This window comes from Athene noctua, chromosome 12, assembly GCF_965140245.1.
Source record: "Athene noctua chromosome 12, bAthNoc1.hap1.1, whole genome shotgun sequence".
Lineage (NCBI taxonomy): Eukaryota > Metazoa > Chordata > Aves > Strigiformes > Strigidae > Athene > Athene noctua.
Window position 1 is genome coordinate 2,896,374 of NC_134048.1, and position 22,929 is coordinate 2,919,302.

General features: G+C 48.4%; 1 protein-coding gene across 3 annotated transcripts in view; it reads left to right on the forward strand.

Moving 5' to 3' along the window:
* NRG2 (neuregulin 2) overlaps window positions 1-22,929 on the forward strand; it is a 172,087-nt gene that overhangs the window by 27,218 nt on the left and 121,940 nt on the right. The gene's annotated exons all lie outside the window — the stretch shown is intronic.

A 22,929-nucleotide genomic window follows, 5' to 3' on the forward strand; every position in this document is an offset into this window, starting at 1 on the left:
CCTAGCAGGCAAGAGACTGCTCCCTAAACTTACGTTTGGAGGGGTAAATAATCTGTAAAACAGGTGGAGGGCTCCAGTCTAACCTCCTACTCATAGTTGCCTGGTGCAAGGTGCAGCATCAAATGTAACTCAGGAGAATCTGGAGCAGGTCCTGGGCTGGGGGCACGGGTTGATGAAGACATTCGCATTGATAGCCGTAGTTGCAGTGTTTGTGCAAGGTCATTTGTACAACCTGAGGATTTGGTCTGTTAAATCAAGGGAGACTTTGAGCATGGAGTAATAGCAGGTTCTGATCTAGGTGAAGTGTTTTCTAGACACAAGCTGAGCTTCAGGATAGGGACCCAAAGGTAGAAGCTGCCAGGCAGGCTGGAAGTGTCTTGAGGTGTGGGGTGGTGATGGTGCTAATGAGACTGTTGCCTGGGACACCCTATGTCCCCTGCTGGGATGGAAGAGGGTTTGGAGGTACTTGTGGCTGAGTGTCTGCATGCCTAATTTCTGCATCTCAACAGCAGCTTTAACACCCAAAGTGGTATAAGGTTGATGAACCTCTGATAAGTCCATGTAAGAAGACACACTGCTTAGCTCCAGCATCCTGACAGGAAGGTAAATCCAGGGCCCTGGGCACTTTGGAGGCACAAACCCTCACCAGTGCCTCTTGTAGGGCAACTGATGGGTCTTTCACAGAGGCCTTGATGGACGGGGATCAAAAGGTCTCAGCTATTTAAAACTGTTTGGTCTGATCCTGATGCCCTGTTCCAGACCTGTCCTGGGCAATGGGCTCCTTTACCCTCCCTGCTGGCAGTGCCTCTCGGCCGGGGTTCCCCTGCTCTGGCTGCTCAGCACAGTCAGGAATTGCCTGGGTGGCAGGCGGCTGGACGCGGCAGCCTTCCCTGTCCTTTGCCTGCCTGGAGTTGTCAGACACGGAGCAGATGGTTTCATCCACACCCAGACAAGGCTCTGTCTCCAGGGCTGACATGGGAGGCAGAAGAGATGTATGAACACATTGCCTCTCTCAGTGCCTGCTTTCCCACCACTGTGCTGTGGCCACTTAAGAATTCTGAGGAATAAAGAGAGGGGTCACCGTGTGGGATGGCTGAGCACATGGAGCCCCTTGGTCCTAGTCCAGGTCTGTGGAGGCCGAGTGCCAGCAGAGAAAGAAGAGGACTCAGCTGTTGTGTATAATGGGGATTCTTTCTGCAGGCATTGCCAGTTACATACTGACCATGGTGTTCACCATGTCCCGAGGGAGGAAACAATCTGTGTCATCTCACAGTGGGCTTTCTTAAGTCTCAGCCTGATTAACCGGTGGCAATATGGGCTGCCCGATACGAAAAAGCCTTCCCCGAAAAGGGTCGATTGTTAGTGCAAAAATAACCTGTTTAATTTGCATTGCCTTGCAGTCAGAGGCTGATAGCACATGAAATCACCAAATTATGACTCCAGCTGAGTAGGAATCTGGAGATGAATATTGTTCATCAGCTACCAGCACTGGTTTGGGTACAGACTGAGTCTATTTGCCATACACCTGGGAAGGCTGCATTTGAATTCTCTGGGGTTTTTTTTCAACCTCAAGATGTCTAAGGGATTTTGCGAATAATCACTCAGCTTTTGACCTCTTGTCTGTCCTTGAAAAAGAACTATTTGTGCTTTCCATGGTGAGGCTATGGGCTAAAATACCCATGAAGTGCACAGAGAGATGCTGAGTCTTGCAAGGTGGCAACTGCTCTGGAAAGAGGAGGTGGTGTGGTAGGTCCTTGGAACAGTTTCTTCTGGACTTATGTGCTAGATTTTAGACACATCTATGAAGGTGGCCAGTGGTTTTCCATCAGCACATTTGCTGAGAGCTGTATCTGAGTAGGTCTGGAAAGGGAGTTTGATACTCAGACATCTGATGAAAAATTGCTGTGTGTAGTTACGTCAGAGTTATTTATTCATTGCATATAGATAAAAGCTTTTTTGATAGAGTGCAGTCATCTTACCTTGTGGCTGTTGTTTTTCTTAGTTTCTTGTGTATTTTAGGGATCTAATGAATTATAGGGAATGACTGATGAACAGAAAAAATAGAGTTCAAGGTGAGCTACAGTTTTGTTCATGTTTCTTTGCCTTCATACCCAGAAAGCAGTGAGCGAGGGCCTACCTTGGTAGCAGGTTCAACAGTCAAAAATAAAATATTGTCAACTGTGAGTTGTCTGAGGTAGTGTGTTTGTGCTTATAAACAGGCAAACATTGGTGATTTTCAGAGCAGAGAGGTATTGAGGTAAAGGGCAGCATTTCTCTTTTTTGGCTGCTGGTCACTATGTAGAAGACATAAATTAAGAGTTGACTGCCAGGATCCCCTGGAGATGTGACAAGTTTAGGCATGTTAGTTTGGAGGACATCAGCCTCAGGTTTTGCTACTCTGGTGCCCATCTGGAGGTGGTCTACTCTTTGTCTGCAAGTTCCCAGTACTGCAGAGAGAAAGGTGGAACAGCCTGGCTGGCACACTGCTTGTTTCAGCATGCTGGTTAAAAGTAACATTAAACTTGGAGATATTTATATACAACTTCTCTTTGAAAAGCTTTCAAGGAGGCCTTTAGTGATGAGATATGCAGGGGTTGCCTGCTCCCTGTTGAAAGACAGGAGCCAGAATGTGTCGTAACTTCTTGAGCAGCACTGTTCAATATTGCAGGGCAACTACATTCTCTAGCTCAGGAGGTGGGCTGAGGAGCAGTTTGCAGGCAGCTGGGAAGGCACTGTCAGGTGTGGAATCACTCTGTATTCACCTAATTTCTTGTATCCTTTACCAAGTTGCCGGCCACTGCTGGGGATGAGCACTACTCTTGGCAGACTGTTGCTCTGACTCAGTACAACTTGTACCACGGGCCAGGTAGAGATGTCTGAGCTTCCTCCAGGGGTGGAGACAGAGCTTCAGCATCTACTACCAAGGGAGTTCATTCTGTGAGCAGTCCCTGACTCCCATGCCACATGATGAAGCGTGGCTTAAGTCTACAGTGCTTGGGGATGACCACTACCACATCTTTGGCCTAGATCTTTTCTGGGCCTCTTGTAGTGCTCACTGGCTGTGAGACCCCATCAGTAATTGCTGGGGTTTCAGCAGTCACAGATTCCTGTGGTCTCAAAGAGGCATGGCAACCCAAGGGTGATCCATCATGTGCAGTGATTGGTCACTAGGAGAGGCTGAACTGATCTCCTCCAAACTAGAGCCCGTGTGTAAAAAACTGTACCTGCAGCATGGTTGGACATTCAGAGACTGGGATCAGGGAGCAAGACAAGGAACAAAGCTGTAGGGCAGTGCAGGCATACCCAGAGGGAGCTTAGTAATACCTCAGTACCCTCCAAACACCTTTGTTTGAGAAATTCTTCTTGTCCATTCCAACTACTCCTCTTGCCTCCCTGATGAGCACTGCCCTGGACTGCTTAGGCAAGTAGGTCTGAGGAGACCTCAGTTTTCATGGAGGGGTCTAGTTTGAAACCCCAAACTTATTTTGCTGTAGGTTCTAGGATCTAGAGCTACCTGTTTCATTCCCCAAGACACTTAAAGCCTCTCTAGAGCCAGATGGCAGACGTTAATACCTTTCTTGGGATTTAGATGATGACATGTCATGCTGAGGGACCCTTTCCTATGCAGATGCCATCTGTCACAAGCCAGCCCTCTGGACTTTTTGCTGAGGGAAGCAGGGCTTGCCTGAGAATGCAGCACTGAAGGCCAGCTGGTCTACCTGGCCCGGAGGTAGTGTAAAGCCACTCTGGCCTCATGTTGTATTTCTCATTATTCTCTCTGCCTTGGGGACAGGTCATGCACCAGGGATCTGATGGGTCTGACTATCCCACCCCCAAACACACCTTTCTCCAGTCTTCTCCCTTCTCCTAGTAACAGTGTTAGCCCTGCTATGTTCGTGTCCCTCCCAGTGTCCTCCTTCCTTCCCCACGATGTACTGACCATCCTCACCTGCGCCAAGCCTAGCTCCCCTCACTGCCTGCCCAAATCTCTTTGCAGCTCATTACCACCGGTGTGTCCTGACAGGTTGGCAAAATTTGCAAAATGAAAATGTCTTCTACCACATTTTTCAGTTTTGCGACCAAATTTTGACAGAGCCAAGAGCCTGGAGCTGCTTCTGCTGCCCTGCGTGCACTCAGTGACCTGGAGGGGACCTAGCCAAGTCTCTCCTTAGCAGTTCCCAAGCTATTCTTTCTTTCATGTAAGTGCTCTTAAAATAACAATCTGGTCCTAAGCAGATGGAGAAGTTCAGCTTTGAGACTCATGTTTGCTCCCACCTCTTTCCTTTCTTTCAGACCGTGATGCTCTGGGAGGACAGGGCAGCTCTTGGAGGACACTAGTCGTGAGGAAGCCTGTTGGACCACCACAGCTCACTTAACTACTCCAATTCCAAATTCTGCGTTTTTTAAAATAGGCAGTAGGCTGGCAGCTGGGATGTGAGAGCAGAGGAGGTGAGTTCATGGGAAGAAGACAGCCTTCAGTTTAAGTGTTTGGGGGCCAGCTGGTGTTTCACTGGGATCCTGCAGGGTTTTTGCTATAGGTTGTATTAGGGCACAGGGGCTCAGGAGAGTGTAACCCCATGGGGATGTCATTTGCCTTTCTGGGCATACCTGAGCTGCTCATCTGGTGTCTTGGCTTTGTACTGGGTTCATGTTTGGAGAGATGTGCCCAACCCATTAGCTTGCGCAGGCCCTGGATTGTACCGATAGCCTCCATAATGACAGGTTTTGTTAGCTCCTTCGCACTTGTTGCCTTGAACTCTGTGGCCATCTCTTTTTGAATGTATTTCTTCTCATTTCTAGTCTTATATATTACTGCAGAAGTGTTTGGGATCCAGCCTAACTCAGATCATCACTATGATGGGCCTGATTTTCTAGCCTCACCTTTGCCTTGATTTCAGAGTGGATCATGAAGATAATAGAGCATCTTGCAGCTGATTTATTTTTTGCAGGGATTTGTGTTCCCTGGAAAAACTCCTTGGAGGGATGCTCAGCTTAATCGTGATTAAGGCCAACAAAAACCTGGTAGCTGATCTTCTGAGCAAAGAGGGGCTGTGTTTTATCAGTAGGTGAACCTAGGGCATCTACTGGAAACTGATATTTTTTGGGGGCCTTACTTGGTCTGTTTTCACTGTCTGGGCTGTTCTACGCTGGGCAGACCTGCTTGTTGACACACCAGTATTCATGAGGGTGCCTTTATCTGGAGAAGGCTCCATCTGTTCCACAAGGTGTCATGGTTTTCTCTTTAATATCCTAGGGATTGTTTTCAGACTGAGGACGTGTGAGGAAGGAAGAGACTGAGGATGCAGATGGAACGTAAGAAAATGCCAAGCAATTAAACGGCTTTAGATGAGTGGAGATACAGCTCTAGAGATTGAAGGTCGCCTGCTGGGTGGAGTGATGGAAGGAAAGACTGCATTCACATGCACCAAGATTGCAAATCTACTCACACCCCCTCCTCCTCCGCCCCCTGTTAAATTTGCATTTGTTACTCGTTTTTAGACTTCCCATGTGTAAACTTCCACACAGCTCTGTACTGCACCTTTATGGCCCCATCTGCTGTTTCCATCTCCCAGAACCTCTGGTCTGTTTTTGGGGGAGAAAGCCTATAAAATAAAACTCGTGCAGTCACACAAGCTGTTTGCTGTGCCAGTGTTTTCTTTGGCTGATGTGTCTGTGACGCGTTCTTGTATATGCATGACTGTGTGTGTCAGAGATAATGTGCACGGATGAAGGATAATTTGCAGGTAGATGTGCTGATAAAAAATGCATCGAGCATCAGTGTGTGCCTCAGTACTTTTGGGGGGCTTTCTTGAAACATCCTCTTAGGAGAGGGGCTCTAATGCTTTCTGGACACTGCAGCTCATGGGCAAAAGCTATGGATCGCTGACCAGGTCCCTCTGTGCTCACCCCATGCAGGATGGGAAACCAGTGACTCGACAGGACTGTACTTGATGTGATTAACAGACTGCACCTGGAGTAAATTCCTCTGTCCCTCCCATGACGGTGCTTTATACAATCTCCAGGCCCAGGATGAGCAAGTGGGGGAGGAGAGCTGGCAGGACATGCTGGTCTGCTGCAGTGCAGCGTGTGGGCTTGGGCTGGCTGCTGGAGGCAGGCAGGTCTGGCAGGGTGGTGGGAGAGGCTGGCCTGGCTGGGGAAGGTCTGCTGTGTTCAGCAGCACCCAGCTCTCAGGGCTGGGTGGTCCCTGGGTGTTTGCTGTCCCCACTAGGTGGCACTGGGAGCCCTGCTATGGTGTCCCTGTCCCCCCAGCCACACAGCCTGGCCTGCCCCTGCACCCTTCCTTTGCCGGGACAGTTCCCACAACTCTTCTCCACTGCAAGCAGGGCACAGAGGGGCCTGTGCTTTGCACACCAGCCCTTTTCCACTGGGACCTGCTCTGTCATTTTTGGGAGCTGGTGTCTCACACCCAGTGCCTGTCATCCTAGGAATGCTTCACACGTATTATGCCAGAAGTCTGTGCTTCGCATGCTGGCCCAGCCATAGTAGGAGTCATTGCATTGCATGTGTCTCACTGGAAACTGGTGCAATGTGAGAGCTGCGGTGGGACTCAGTGCATCACATGTGTCCTGCTGAGACTCAGTGCGTTGTGCGTCTCCCTGGGAGCTGGTGCATCATGTGTGTCACACAGGGAGTCACTGCACTGCACATATCCTGCTGGGAGTTAGTGCATCACAGGTGTCCTCCTGGGAGTCACTGCATCACAAGCATCCTGCTGGAAGTTGGTGTATCACCAGCAGGCCTTGCCCTGCTGGGAGTTGGTGCCTTATGTGTGTCCTGATGGGAGTTGGCACAGCACGAATGCTCTGGTGAGAGTCTGTGTGTCACACATTGGCTCTGCCTTCCTGGGATTCAGTGTGTTTTGCATGTGTTCTGCTGGTAGCTGGTACCTTGCACACTGGCTCTGCCCTACTAGGAGTCGCTGTGTTGCCTGTTTCCTGCTGGGAGTTGGTGTGTCAGGTGCGTCCCACTGAGAGTTTTGGCTCTGCATGTATCCTGCTGGGAATCAGTCAGTCCCTTGTGTCCTGCCAGGAGCTGGTGCATCTTATGGGGCTCAGCCCCACTGGGAGCCAGTGCAGCACAAGTCTCCTGCTGGGGATCAGTTCATCACATGCTGGCAGTCAGGTCATCGTCTGGGAGCAGGGCATCACACGTTAGCCCTGGCTGGCTGGGAGTCAATATGTCATGTGTCCTGCTGGGAGGGAACAGGTCCCATGTGGCTCTCTAGAAATGTGTGCATTGCCCTCAGACCTGCCCTGCTAGGAGCCAGTGTAGTGCATGTTGACTGTTCCACATGAAAAGTCAGTGAGTCTCACATGCCCTGCTGGGAGCTGGTGCATCATGGGTGTGCTAGGACTCTTGTTTCTTGCTCTCCTGCTCTGCCTTGCTGGGAGTCAGCATGTCACATGCTGACCCTGTCTCTATAGTAGCTGGCACATTGCACACAGTGTCCTCTCCTCTCTGTGCCAGTCTGCGGCACAGCACCCCATTCCCCTGGTTTGGTCTTCTCACCTAGCCCAGCAGACATGATCTCCTGCTCCCATGATAAGGATCAAGGACACCTAGCTTGCTCTGCTGAAGACTTCTTGTCTGCAGTGGACACAGGGATGCCATGGCACTGTGATTATCTTAGTTATTCTAATCTAAATATCTGTAGTGCTGAGAATTAAATGGCATTAAATAACCACACCCTGCATCCTTGCCATCCTCTGACACGGCTCCCAGGAGCAGTAGCAGGTGACAGACGTCTGTCCGTGCTTGTCTCGGTGCCACTGTTGCTGTCTCTCTGTCTCCGTCCCACACGCTGACCTCTGGGACACCCCTGACAGCCTTGCTGTCTCAGTGCTGCCTGTCACATCCCATGGTGGCTGGAGCTTCCCCAGTTTTCAGGGATCCTCCTCATCTCTCCTGCTGGGCCCAGCACCCTGCCCTGTGGTGGTGGGTGGGGAATGGCTGTCAGCGGCACAGCTGGGCTCAAAGCTTCCAGCCTCTGCCTTGCCGCTTCAGAGGGGGGTGTGCAGCAAAGCAGGGTCCCAGCCATGCAGTCAGGAGGGATGGTCTCAGCGGGACCGACCCTCTCCCCCAAGGGTCGCCTGTGTCACTAGGTTGGATTTTGTGGTGGCTGCTAACCTCCCCATGTGTGTGCTGTTCCAGCGCAAGGTATGCAGATGTCCCAGCCTCCTCCTATAGCTCCCCAGACTCCACGACTTTCTCTCAGGCCCCCTGCCCTTCCCTCAGTCCCCATGGCTTCCCTCAGTCCCCCTGCCCTTCCCTCAGCCCCCATGGCTTCCCTCAGCCCCCATGCCCTTCCCTCAGCCCCCCCCCTGCCCTTCCCTCAGTCCCCATGCCCTTCCCTCAGTCCCCATGGCTTCCTTCAGCCCCCATGGCTTCCCTCAGTCCCCATGCCCTTCCCTCAGTCCCCATGGCTTCCCTCAGTCCCCCTGCCCTTCCCTCAGCCCCCATGGCTTCCCTCAGCCCCCATGCCCTTCCCTCAGCCCCCCCCCTGCCCTTCCCTCAGTCCCCATGCCCTTCCCTCAGTCCCCATGGCTTCCTTCAGCCCCCATGGCTTCCCTCAGTCCCCATGCCCTTCCCTCAGTCCCCATGGCTTCCCTCAGCCCCCATGCCCTTCCCACAGTCGCCATGGCTTCCCTCAGGCCCCATGCCCTTCCCTCAGCCCCCATGCCCTTCCCTCAGCCCCCCCCCTGCCCTTCCCTCAGCCCCCCCCCTGCCCTTCCCTCAGTCCCTATGCCCTTCCCTCAGTCCCCATGGCTTCCCTCAGCCCCCATGGCTTCCCTCAGCCCCCATGCCCTTCCCTCAGCCCCCCCTGCCCTTCCCTCAGCCCCCATGCCCTTCCCTCAGCCCCCCCTGCCCTTCCCTCAGTCCCCATGCCCTTCCCTCAGGCCCCATGGCTTCCCTCGAGGCAGTGGGGCCTTCCCACAGATTCCCCATTGCCAGTTCTCTGTTGCTGTGGTCTTTGTTCCCCAGGGAGCCTCCACACCCCCTATGCCTGCTCACTTCAAACCTCTAAATCTTCCATTCTCCATGTCCAGGCCTCTGCTACTCTTGGTGCCTTTCTCATTATCTTGGATCTCCCCCAGCACCCTGTCTGGTGGCTGTTTTTCTGGGGGATTTGGGAATAAGGCAGCCATCATGTGGATGGCACTGCAGAGAAGGATGCTTGGGGGAAGGACAATGTCACGGGGACTGAGCTGAGAGTTCAACCATTCTATGGTTCTAGGATTCTTTGGTATTAAGTAGGTAAAGTGAATTGAAGCAGCCAGCACTGTTGAGCTGGTGAGAGCTGGCAGCAATTATGTGATGCTTCCCTCCTTCCCCCTCGCCCTGACCATCCATGGTGTGGGTAACGTGTGGGTTCGGGCCCTGTTAGTATGGATCTCCCCATTCAGAGCAGCTTCTCAGGCTCCCTTCAAACTCAGAAAGAGATGTCGGTGCTTTGGGGCCATTCCTAGGCATTCTGGAACTGGAAGGAGAGGAAAAATAAAAGAGAAAAATTAATTTTTATCCTTTCGGTGCTTGTTGTTTGACTGCAGTTGGGTGTAGCTGTGTGATGGGGCTGATGGGACAGAAGGGACAATGGTCCCTCCCAGGAGTCCTGGAGAGTGTCTCTGATAAAGTCAAGTGTGTGTCTATGCCATATAGGCACATGCAAGGACTGAGGAGCCAGTCCTGGAGCACAGAGTCATCCAGGGTTAGGATGGGCTAGGGAATGCCTGTCTGCCTGCACTGTGCCTTGCCAGGGAGTTGCTGCGTGACTGTCATCTCAGTTCCTGCACCTTCCCTTCTATAGGTCAGTGCTGGCCTGGGATCTGGTGTGAATGGGAATGGAGGGCAAGTGTGTTACTATTTCCCATGCAAGGGAAAACTGGTCACCTGCTTCAGGTTGGTGTTTGTAGGGACGTGACCTAGAGCTGGGGAAAGGGGCTGGACAGATGTGCAGGCAGTTAGGTACATGTGCAGGCAGTAGCCAGCCCTGGAAGGGGCTGCCAGACTTTGTCTCCATACATGGCTGAGCTCCTGGGCCGGGGGAGTTTGGTACTTCAGAAGGTTATTTGCTTGCAGTGGAAGAGACAGGTAAATCAGGAAACTATGTGTTGTGGTTTCACCTTGGTAGGCAGCTCAGCACCACCAGATGCTTGATTACTTCCCCACGGTGGGATGGGGGACAAAATCAGAAGGGTAAAAGTGTGATAGCTTGTGGGTTGAGATAAAGACAGTGTAATAGGTAAAGCAAAGGCTGCACACACAAGCAAAGCAAAATAAGGTATTTATTCAGTCCTTCCCACCAGCAGGAAGATGTTCAGCCACTGCCAGGAAAGCAGGGCTCCATTGCACATACGAGCCACTTCAGAAAACAAACACCCTAATTGCAAACATCACCTCTTCCTTCTTCCCCCAGCTTTTATTGCTGAGCATGATGTCATATGGTATCCCTCTGGTCAGTTGGGGTCAGCTGGCCCAGCTGTGTCCCTTCTCAACTTCTTGTGTCTGTTGGGGGTGGTGGTGTGAAAAACAGAAAATGCCTTGACACTGAGTAAGTACTGTTCAGCAATAACTAAAACACTTACTTTACCAAAACTGTTTTCTTCACAAATCCAAAACATAGCACCATACAAGTTACTATGAAGAAAATTAACTCTATCCCAGCCAAAACCAGTACACTGGGAAATTTCAATAAATGACACCCCTCCTCTTCAGCTATCTACTTATGCTTCTTCTTGATTGAAAAATGGGTATGAAGGACCTGTGCAGAGCTGTTATGCTGCCTGCATCGGGGTCTGCAGAAGTGAGGTGGATGCAGTGTCTTGGTGTACATGCTACTCCTGCTCAGCTGGAGCCTAGGGTCTTCATTTGTGCTCTCTGATGATCTATAATTAGTAGAAAGGCAATAGCTGTGTTAACTTCAACCTCCCCTCATTTGTTTTCTTTGCCCAGCTCAAGTTGCTTTTATCGATGAAGCTGTAATATCCATTTTTGTTTCTAGCTTATGGTGACTAGACCTGGGTTTAACAACCTACTGCTGTCCCTGGAATGAATGCAGGAGCTGGAATGCTAGTTTGAGCTGTGGCTGTTCTTTGTTGCGTAGCTGCTTTTAATTTCTGAACTTGCTTTTATTTGATCAACGAGTGCCAGTTGCAGAGTGTACACATGATGACCCTGCTCAGGTGACTGCAGCCACCCAGTGCTTTTACCTTGAGGTCACACGCAGCTCACACTAGATTTTAACTGAGGACTGGTGAAGGTCTGTTAGCAGCCTCGAGCTGGGTGAACCCTGTGCTTGCAGAACAGCAGCCTCAGAGAGAGCGTCTAAGGTAGGTTTGGATATGCCAAAGACATGAGAGAAAGACTACAGATGCCAGAGAATGGGTCTTGTGTAAAAAATTGCCTGTTGTGCCTAAAAGCAATTACTGCAGTGGTGATGTGAGTTGTGGCCAGACTGCTTAAATGTGCTCAGGTTGTCACTAGAGGGAGCAGCATGTGATTTTTCCTTAATCTTGAAAAAATGACATGATGCAGAGACCCAGCTGGTGGAGCAGTTTGGCAAGAGGCATGTAGGAGAGATGCTGCAGTCTTTTTGGACTCATAAACATAGGTGTTTCTCTAGCTGCAAGGGAATCTTTTGTCCTGCTCAGCCAGCAAGGTCTGGGGGTAAAGGGAGGAGCTAAGCACCATGAAAAGGTCAGTTTGCTAAGTGGGAATCACTTTCTAGACCTTCTGACTCTTGGAAGTGCAAAGCTTTGAAGGCAGACAGGGCCCTGACAAGTGCAGGCACTGTATGCTCTGCAGTTGAGATGGCTGGAATGGGACAGATGCTGGATTTAGTTGGCTTTGCCAGTACCGTGAATTAACTGGGCCTGCTCTGTCTGTAAGGGGGCTGGTCTGACGCATGGAGCTGCTGGAGATCTTCTTCAAGAGCTCTCTGTTATCCAGATTCTGGTACCATTGCCGCCTGCATGGCTGTACTGAGTAGTCCTAAATTTCATCTCGGTGCCATGCTGTGCTGCAGTGGACACATTCAGAGGTACCCCTCCAGGCCTAGAATCTGAATACAAAATGAGGAGCAAGGGAATAGAGACAATGCAAGGAAACAAAGAGACCATAATGGTATCCTGCCTTGCCTTGAATTGGATAATTCCCCTATGACTAGTTGGTGGGCAGTGGATTACTCAGTGGGAGGAAAGGGGTCTGGAGTCAGTCCTGTGAACTTCATTCCCTCATTTGTAAAATGATGTTGTGAACATCTGGCTCACACATGGAGCGTGACACTTGGCTCATAGAGGCATATAAATGTTTTCAGATCCTTGAATGGCTGTTGCTGAAATGCGAAGGATCATCATTAATGAAGTCTGCAATAACACTGACGGAGCATTTGTGTTTGCTGCAATTTGTAACTATGTTCTAACACTTGTTAACGAATGCTATTGTGGGTTGCAATGTGACCAAGGAACACTTGAGGATAAACATGATCAAGTGGTTATTCCTGGTTTGTGCTACTATTTATCACTGCAGGTGTTGAAACATACCATGTTGCGCAGCAAGGCTTTAAATGGGTGAGTAGGGTAAGAGGGGAGACTCAGCTACCGCTACTTCCTTTGTGGTTTTTCCATCTGCTCCACTTAGACAGCAAACACAGGAAAATGCCATAATTGGCTGATATAAGATCTGTTGTGATAGAGAGCTGAATATCCATATGACATCAGAAAAATCTAGCTGGTGGGCAGAGGATAGTTTTAGACAACATGGCTTGAGGTAACGAAGCTATTCCCATCAAGAGACCTAGGTGGGGACCTGAAGAAGAAGCAAATGTTCATACATAAGCTAAAGTTGAAGGGGTATAACTGAGATTAATCAAACAAAGACCTGCATGGATGAGCAAGAAGCTCATAACTGAACTCAGACATATAAAGGAGACATACAAGAGGTAGAAGCAGAGAGAGGTGACCTAGGAGGAGTATAGAGTTGCTATCTGATCTTGCAGAGATAGGGTGACCTGGAGTTGAATCTGGTGAGGAGTGTGAAGGGTGACAAGAAAGGATACTGCAAGTACATAAGCAGCAAAAGGAAGACTAGGGGAAATGTGGGCCTGCTGCTGAATGGTGCCAGGGACCTGGTAACAAAAGACATGGAAAAAGCTGAGGTACTCGGTGCCTTCTTTGCTTTAGTCTTTACTGGCAAGACCAGCCTTCAGCAATCCCAAAATCCTGAGACCAGGGAAAAGTCTGGGACAAGGAAGACTTACCCTCAGGTTAGGGAGCACTTAAGCAAAATATACTTATGAGTGTTTAAGAGACTGGAGCATCTTTCATATGAGGAGAGGCTGAGAAGCTGGAACTGTTCAGCTTGGAGAAGAGAATGCTCAGGGGGATCTTATCCATGTGTATAAATACCTGATGGGAGGAATGAAGAAGAGGGAGCTGGACTCTTCCAGTAGTGTCCAGTGACATGACCAGAGGCAATGGGCACACAGGAGGTTTCATCTGAAAAAAAACCCTTTTTCTACTGCAAGTGAGCAAACACTGGCACGGGTTGACCAGAGAAGATGTGGAGTCTTCATCTGTGGAGATACTAAAAACCCATGAGACTCATGCCCCCTCCCCACCATGCCCATCAGTGGGCATGGAGTCCTGTGCAGGTTGTGACCCACAATACCTTCTAGATCCTTCTCTGCCTGTGGGGCTGACCACCCTGCTGAAGTCTGCCATGGCATATTCACACTGACTCAGTTGTTTCTTCTCTTCTGACTGCATCTCCCAAATACTTGAGACTGGTTTGAATCCAAAGTCTGTCCTGTGATATACTGGCAGCCTCTTCTGTGCTGGCATCATCTGCATGATGAATAAGCCTCTTTCATTTTTTGTTATCTGCCTGTAAGTAAAAAGGCTAATTAGGATTGACCCAAACCCCATCTCTGTGAATCCTCATTTGATGCATCTTCCATCAGACAGTAAGCCATTTATGACTACTCTCTAAATATGTTTTTTTCTAGATGTTCTCCCATCGTACTGCCATTTGAAGCTCCCTTAACTTGCTTAGGCAACTATTGCCAAGCAAATATCAGCAGTCTTACTAACACCAAGAAGTCATAACTGTTGTTTTTCCTCATCTACACAGGTTCTTTTGCCTGGCTGTCCGGGTAAGCTGGGTTGGTCTGAAGAGGTTGTCTTACTTCCTGCACCCTTCCTTGCTTGCCTCTAGTGCTTATGGTAATGCAAACTAAGTTAGTGGATCTGTAATTGCCCAGGTTTTCTTTTCTTCCATTTTGTAAAGCACCACTTCATTTGCTCTCTCTGTAGCCTTCTAAGGCAACTTGGTTGTCTCTGGAGCCCCAAACTCAGCAACCTGCATCAGTGCCTTGAGATCAGGCTTATCAGCCTCATTGGAAAACCTTCACATAGAAAAGTACTTCTTCCTCTGCTCTTGCCTTATCTGAGGGTTAAGTTTTGTCCTCTTGTAGATGATAATAGCTGTGCTGCATCAGCTGCTGCTTTTTTTTTCACACTGGTCTTTGTAACCTTCAGCATGTATCCAAGACAGCTAATATCTTTCCAGCTCTGAGCAGTGGACATGCTATGCCTCCCTCTCACGACTGATGGCCTTAGAACAGTTTCTTGCCCTCACTGTTCCTCCAAAGGTAAGTGTCTTGGCTTTTCAGCTTTGTCCTTTTGTGCTCATGAGACTGCTCATGAGACTGCTTTTAACTGTTGCCTGTTGTAATCTAATCTGGTGTCGATTCCCTTTTCTGAACTCCACAAGGATCTCATGATTCAGCTGTGTTGGTCCCTTCCTGCCTTTTCCCTGGCAGCAAAAGAGCTTGTTCAAGGCCCGCTTCTGTAAACAGTCCAGCAGATCTGTCGTTGCTCTTTGTTTCTGTAGTTCAGTTTTCCAAGATATTCATAACAAAGCTCAGAGTTTATGTTGGTTTGTCTTTCTGAAATCAGCAATTCAACTTTCCTGGTAACCTTCTGAAGGCTCCCCAGCCCCTTTGGATCAGTCACTCTCACAAATATTGCCTTCCACATTTATGTTCTCCCCCGTCCTCCACACTAAGTCACTCCTGAGAGTAAGCCTATCAGTCACCTGCACTGTTCCAGTCCCAGCAGATTATCCTCAGTATGTTCCAGTTTGCCCTTTAGTCCCCAAAACTGCTTCTTTGCACTTCTGGGACTTTCTGTAGGTCTCAATTTTCCATTCTCCCTGGACCCTGCAGACAGTGCCTATGTCTTTGAAGCGCAGTGTTGCTTGTCATTCCAGAACAGGCTGATACTTTCCTGGGTTCAGTTTGCATTCTCCCAGATAATCTATTGCATCTAGTAAATCATAATTCTGGTCATTTATAAAGCCTTTCTGTTTGTTTTAAGCTATCATCTCCAGGGCATTTGGCAAACTGATGCAAGGTTCCTTGTGCTCCTCCTATGGCAACTGAGACTCCTCTCTTAACTTCTTCCTGGATGCTGTTGTCTGGACCTGTTGTGCTTCTGCTATAGCCACCCCTGCAAAGTTGCTAGGCTGTTCTTTAGAAAGAAGGTTCTTTAATGCTGTTTTTGTCTTGTTATCGCTTGAATGTGGGGTGCATGAATGTTTTGTCCTTCCTGGTTTACCCTGTGGTGTGTAGTGGCTAGCTATATAGTTGATACACGTCACAGAGCAAAGATGACCTTGCAAGTGTTCATTGCTGTTGTGTTGCTAGATCTTCCAGAAGTGTGGTCAAACTCAACCAAACTATGGTCCTGCCACTGTGTTGGCCAGATGACCTGCAGGGTATTTGGGCTCTTGATATGTATCTTGTTATTGCCCAAGATGATGCTGACGTCTCACTTGTGGCAATGAAGACTTCTCAAGGTCCCTCTAACTAAGCTGGAGGATTGCAGGATACTTGATGTGGAGATGTCTAGATCACGTAGCACAAGTAACTACTATGCCTGGCTGGCATAGGAGTCCTGTGGTGAAACCCTTAGACCAGGAAATCCTTCTAAAGCAAACCAGAAGCCTTTTTTTTCCTGCACTGGTGCTCTTGTTTTTCATTCAGTGTAATGGATACCAGACTGGAATGAAATGGTGTGCAGCTCTGTGGGATTAGCAAAGACACTAGCTACTCTGCTGCTGTTAGTGGATCAGAAAGGCTGCTTTATTGTATGTGGAATGAGTAGAGATAATCTCCTATTGAAGGGTTGGACTGTCTGTAGCTTTCTTTGAAAACCTGCTGATGCGGAGCTGGGCCAGGCCAGGATATGTTGTGAGAGGATATCCAGGCCAGTATCCTAGATGCAGTGGTGATTATAGGGCACCTAGTAATTTGTATCTTGGATACTGTGGAGGCTGAAATAGTGGTAGGGACCTCTGTGCTACCAGATGCTACTATGTACAGTTCTTGTGTGCCAACAACTCATTTTGGAAGTCCAATCTTCATTACCATAGCAAAGGACAGAGGAGATGGAGCTGACTGTCCCAAGGATGTCCATCTTCCTGCCACAACCTTGCTTTTGCCAGAAGGCTTTCCTTTCCTTGAAGTTCTTCTGCAGACCTTGTTTGCTTGCTGTGAGTTTCCTCTTATTTCATGATCCCTCAACAGCATTCTCCTTTTGAGTACACCAAGCAAGTTTTAAAGTATTCCCATTTTGCTTGCTATGATGACTCAATACGATAGATTTTTTCTCTTATTTCATTAGAGCATTTTCCCCTTTGCCCTCTTCCTTTTCCTTGATTGAAGACTTCTGAACTCGTAGTTTTCAATCCTTCACTTGCTTCATCTCTGTGTGGCATCCTGTTCTCTGTGAAGATGTTAAGTTCTAGGAAATGCATTCCTCTAGATCCATAGACCATGGGCTGGTGAATCTGACCTTGATCTAACTCTAGCATAAAGAAAATTTCTGCCATTTTATTGTTTGCCGTTCTTTTAAGGGACCCAGTTATTTTCAGTGCTACTTTGGCTGCATATAGTCACTAACTTCCTGGGTACGAGATCATTTAATGATGACAATGAATGTGTAAAACAGGGCTAGTATTTTAGTGTTAGTGTAAGCAATGAACATTTGTTTGGCTCTTAAGACTGTTAGGAGATGTAAAGTGCTGTTCTACCACAAGCCGTAGAAGTCTACAGAAATAACTGCCCAGGGCCAGAGAGAGTGATGTAGTTGCAGAGGAGACTATATCTGATGAAGAGACAACTGACCTGTAACGCCCAGGCTGGGATAGCAATAGAACAGGTATTTCCCAGTGTGTCCGCAGCTCTCCGCACTCTATTTGCAGCATGTCTTGAGCTTGAGGGGTTAATATGATGATGTGAGCTACCCTAAAGCAGTATGCATGATAATACAGTTAGCTCTTCTCCTGACATATATAATCATAGACCTGAGATCAGGGCACTTTCCCTTCAGTCAGACATAGCGATTGCTGGTACCAGTCACAGGTTATAAACTAATTTTGGCAGTTGGCCATAAAACTGCTCCTTTCAGTGAGACACAGAGGCGTCTGGTGTCAGCCTGACACAAACCATTTGACCAGGGAGAGGCCTCTCTCCTGGTGGGACGGCAGAAGGGCTGATGCTGTTAGCAAAGGTAGAAGTGTAGAGAGAGGGACTTATAACCCTGCACTAATAAATATTAAATGCCTGTTATCAGGCCTGGTGTTTGCTTTGTGGCCCCAGCTTTTTAGCCTGCTTTGGTGGTTAACCACTGAAGGCAACAGGTTTATCAGCAAGTTCAAGCATGTTTGGACTGCAAGGTCTCTCCTGGTGTCTGGCACATGAAATTATCCTAATCTGCCTTTAATATCCCACTCTGTACTCTGGGTGCCATGAAACACAGTCTCTGCCCTGCACCTCTGGTTTGGGTTACTAGCTGCTCACAAAAGGCTTTAATCCTCTCTCTATCTCTAAACACCGCAGCTTACTTATTTTTCCTCTATCAAAGCACCAAAGCACCCACCAAAGCAAAATCTTGGCAGGGTGCCAGAGCCTGTGGGTTCACATGGCAAAAGAGGCTGCAGCTGCTTTTCTGGGGAGCAGGGTGGGCTATGCTTGTATGGGGAAGGGCAGTCCAGAAGTGAGCACGGTGGTTGTTTGGCCCTGTGCTGCCCCACACTGCTGTTCTGTGCTGGTGGCACAGACACGTGGAGCTGTGTCCTTTCAGCCCGAAGGCTCCCTGTGCCTTCAATGGCTCTTTCCTCGGGAGGGTGGAGGATGGGTCACCAGGGAGGTGAGGGATCTCCATCATTGGAGATCCCTTCGTAATGGGTGCAGGAGATGCAACAAAACAACTGCAATGATGAGGAATCTGATATTAAATGCACAGTTGTAACAATCTTCTCTCAAATGGACTCTCTTGGTCCCGAATCGCCATGTGTTTGTTGATAATGATAGCACTTTTGCCAGGGTAGAAAATGGAGGATCAATCTCCTGATCTCTTGGCTTTCAAAAGATGAGTGCGCACTCTGCTCAGCCAGTTCCTAACTGGCTCCCAGGGAGTTCACTTTCACTTCCCATATCCAAACCAGGCATTAAGAACAGGGTGGTAATTGCTGTTGGTCTAACTCATTTCAGCAGATTTCGAAAAGGAAACCAGGGGGAAAAGATCACAATTTTGATAAGGTGTGGTGTTTTTGGTTTTTTTTAAATTCTGGCTTACTAGTAGAGGAAGCCAAAGCAAACCATTGTGGAAAGAGGCAGCGTGTCTTATTAAAAAACAAAACAAATCACAGAACCCCACCAAAGCTAACAGGTTGCTAATGAAGCTTCCTGTCTGAACGTGACTGTGCTTGTAGTAGAGCACCTGGAAAGTATTTTCAATGTTTTTCCTTCTTCCCTCTGTCAGGGAAGATGGTATTTTTGTTTCTCTCCATCTCAGGGTATGAAGCTCTAGGAACGCTTGGGAGAGCTCTCCCTTTTCTGCTAATGCAGTAGCAGTTATTTCCATCTCAGCCCAGAGCTGCAGGACTTGCCCTTTTGAGAGGATCACTGGCTCCTAGGACACTTCACCAGAAGAACATGCTTCCAGATAGGGTCAGTAGCCCACTGGGAACAGACTGAGCCGCTTAAGAAACGGTGCTCTGCCAGAAGAGTTCAGTTTGGATAATTACAGCAGGTCATTAGAGAACAATAGGAGTAGAAAGTACAAATTAAGCCACTGGTATTTCCACTGTATATATGTTATGCAAGGAAGGAATATAACAGTGTCATAGGGACTCAGGCAGAAAAGACATTTCAGACTGGCTGTGGGAAGCAGAAAATTTGGACAGAACTGCTCAGAGATACAGACTGGCCTGAGCCCAGCAAAGGGCTATTTTGGAGCTGGTGAGGTAGGTAGGGACTTCTTTCTTTTCTCCCAAGACTGACAAACTTTACCATTGCTGTCTATTCCAGGAGGCAAACCTGAGTTGTATGAAGCATTCCAGATATGGTTTCCTGGTTGTTTTGCTAGATATCCATTCCCAGTCTGGTAGAACAGTGTAAGATGTCTACAGTCTGGTTGCCACTGTGTTCCGAGTACTTGGTTTACTCCCCTCCTGTGAGCTTCTCCACAACATGCTCTGGGATTTTCACTATGCGTGTGAGGATGTGAGGAGGGGCTTTGGGCCCTATAACTCTCACTGGGAAAGAACGTTAACTGTGTGGGCTAAAGAAGGATGTGATTGTCTTGAGCAGAAAATGGCAGGACCAGCATTAGGCACGTTATAGCCCTCCAGCAAGCCTTCTTGCAAAGAAGCTTAGATCTATCCCAAGCTAAAGCATAGCTCAGCCATTAAATTACATACCAGAAACAGAGACAAGGGCCTGAGGAACATGTTTATATGTGCTTTGATTTGAGGGACATGGTACTGATGCTCAGGTAGAAAGCTTAGGTATGTAGGCTGCTGTCTGTCTTTCAACCCTACCAGCTCACCCTTATGCAAGACACATGCACCTGCGATGGTATAAAACACTTTAATTGCCCTTAGTCCCTGTTTCCAGGCCTGTCTTTTGTTTCTGGCTTCTCCACATATCCTGGATCCAGCAGCTTGGTGACGAACACATATCTGTTTGCCTGGTGTGCTGTCTCCAGGAGAGCTCGGGTTCCTGCCTATTTGTTAGGCCTCCTGCCTGCAATGTTGACATGCCCAGTCATCATCTTCTTGTAATGCCTGTTTAGCCTTTCTTGCTGTCTAGGACTTTCTGAGCTTGTGGTGGCATCTCCTGGGGCCAGTGCTGGCAGACCACAGTGTTCAAGTTGCCTCTTTTCATCAGACTTTCCAGGCAGTCTGCAGGAGACCTATGCAGAGAATGAGTCTCGGTGCATTGGCAGAGATATAGATAGAAAGAAAACCACGTACATATTCTGTTGAGCTGGGAGATGTCTCGGGGGGACTGTTTGTTGTCTCACATGCTGCTGCTCAGTGAGATGTGTCTGCTTGTCAAGTAGCATGAGTACACAAGTTGAAGGAGGATAGTGATAAGAAATACTGCAAGATGTGTCTCTTCAGGCCAGCCCAAAGGGCACAATTAGTTCCAGAAACTCCCAAGGCATTACAGTAAGGGGAATCTGTACTCCTGAGAGTTGGATGAATGATTTCGACATTATCTCAGTTTGGGAGTCTTTGCTCAGACCAAAAGAAGGTATTGTCTCATGTACAAAGACCTTGATCAGTCTCTTATTCCAAGGCAAATTGTGTGTTAGCTGTGAAGAGGGCATGTCTGTTGAGTTGGAGTCTGGTACAGCAGGGTGAACTGACGCTCGGTTTGCCAAGAAGAGGAAGCACAGGGAAAACTAGCTCGAGCTTTCTTGGGCCAAATTCAAGGCCAGTGAGAGTGTGACAGGAGACAGGACACAGACTCACCCCTGTTGACTCCTCAGTCCATTTGGTCCTGAGTTTTTTAGCTACTTTCAGTTGGCCTATGAGCACAAAAATGATATCATGGTAAAGGAATTGCTAAGCTAGAACTGCCGCCTCATGTGAAGTTATTTAAGCGTATCTCATGATATATTTTTATGCGTCAGTAATTATCATCCATACCCAGATTGCCCTACTTACGCTTTTCTCTTGTGTTGTTACTTGTTCATGCAGGAGTGTTTTCCCTGGGGGGTGTCATCAAATACATAATAAAAGTAGAAGACACTGAAGTGTGTCATATATAACCTTTTGCCTTTTTTTTTTATAACTGGCTTGCATGCAATTAGCGTAAAATACTTTAGCACCACAAGTTTCCTAGCGGAAGAGATCAAGTGGATTTGAACAGGCTCTGAGTCCCACTGTCTCAGGTAGAAATTTCACCGGGGAGATCACACCAGCACTGCAGGCAAGGCTGAACAAGCAGATTGAGGAGAGAAAGCAAGGGAATGTTGTAGCTTTCAGAAGATTGTAAGAATGGCATTGAACTTAGTTCAGTTCCAGAGTGGATTGGACGTGTCTTAACATACTGGTCAGGAGGTAGTAAGAGCCTGCTTACTAGAGACTGCCTTCTCAGCAGTGTTATTGATTTCTTTCTGCTTTCTCAGAAATTGTTTGGTCCAGACATCCCTCTTCTGCACAAATGTGGCTGTCTAGCAAGTGCATGCATACAGGTGCCTGGCTCTGAAAAGTGTTACCTGAGCTGACAGTGCAGGTGTCAGAAGAGGTGCTCCCACTGAGCCTAGAACCAGAAAGAAGAAGGGGAGGAGAATGTCTGCTCTGGGGACTGCAGGTATTCCCAGGTCCTTTAAGGTGGAGGAGATGCTGATACCTGTCCTGCAGGCCCCCTGAAGGCTCCCGGGAAACAGACATGATTTGTGGAGAGGTGCTGTAATACTATAGATCATCTTTGTCAGGACGTAGATCTGGCCACCGGTTCCCCAGGCCATCAGCTTGCCTGGGACTGGTAATGGAGCTTTTGTGGACTCTGCAGAGGCCAGATAGACACTGGGTCAGTACTGAGGCAAGCAACACAGCTGTGAGCTGCCCTGAGATGTGGCAGAGTGGAGCATCTCATTTTGTTGCAGTTCTGGGCTGACAGGTTTGCACTGACCATGCTAATATCTCTGTTGCCCCAGCTGTGAGCCCAGTCTGACATCTAAATGGCATTCTCTCTTCCTTGCCCCAGCATCCCTCTTCCCGTGCCTGCAGGTCTGTCTCGTTGGTACATCTGCCAGCTGGCTGCATGGGATTACAATGGTTACACTAGCAGCTGAGATACTGAAAAATTGCTCTGTAGGGTTGGGCACAAGTCCCTCCTTCTGTACCTCTGTTGACTTTGGTGTGCTGTGTAGGTGGTGAGTGTGGGAAGAAAGTTACCTAGAAACTGTTCACGGGTGTTGGGGCCAGTGGATCCTGGCTTGCTTCAGGAAGGTCTAATTTGTGACAAGCATTGCAATTGGTCTTCAAGAAACTTTTGCCATCAGGTGGAGTTGTTTAGGGCTTTATTGGACAGCAGTGTCACAGCTAACAGCTACAGCAGCTTGCATCTCTCTGCTCTCTCTTGTTCCTCTCCAGGACACTCCCAGGCTTCTGTGCTCTCTCTCTTACTCTTCCTCCATCTGCTCCTTCCTGATGGTAGCTTGTTCTTCTTTCTCTAACATACCCTTTTCTCTGGCATTAGGTAGCTACTTTTTTTTGAGGAAAACCATTACCCACAATGCCTGTGGGTATTTCTGTAGAGACACTGCGTCCTTGGGAGATTTGTGGATGCATCATTCCTTTCCTTTCTGGAACATCCTGGTGACATTCTCCAGGCAGCCATTCTTACTCCAGTGAGTAGTACGGTTTAAAGGCTCCCTGGGCACATGAGAGCCTTTGTGCCTGGCTTTCTACCTTTGCAGTTGCTCACATTGCAGACTTTTCTGACTGTCACAATCTCTGCATTTCTGCCTGTCTGCTTAAATAGAGTTGAAATTGGAAAGGAGAGTCAGAAGTTTCTGGGAGGAGAAATACAGATTCATGCACAGATCT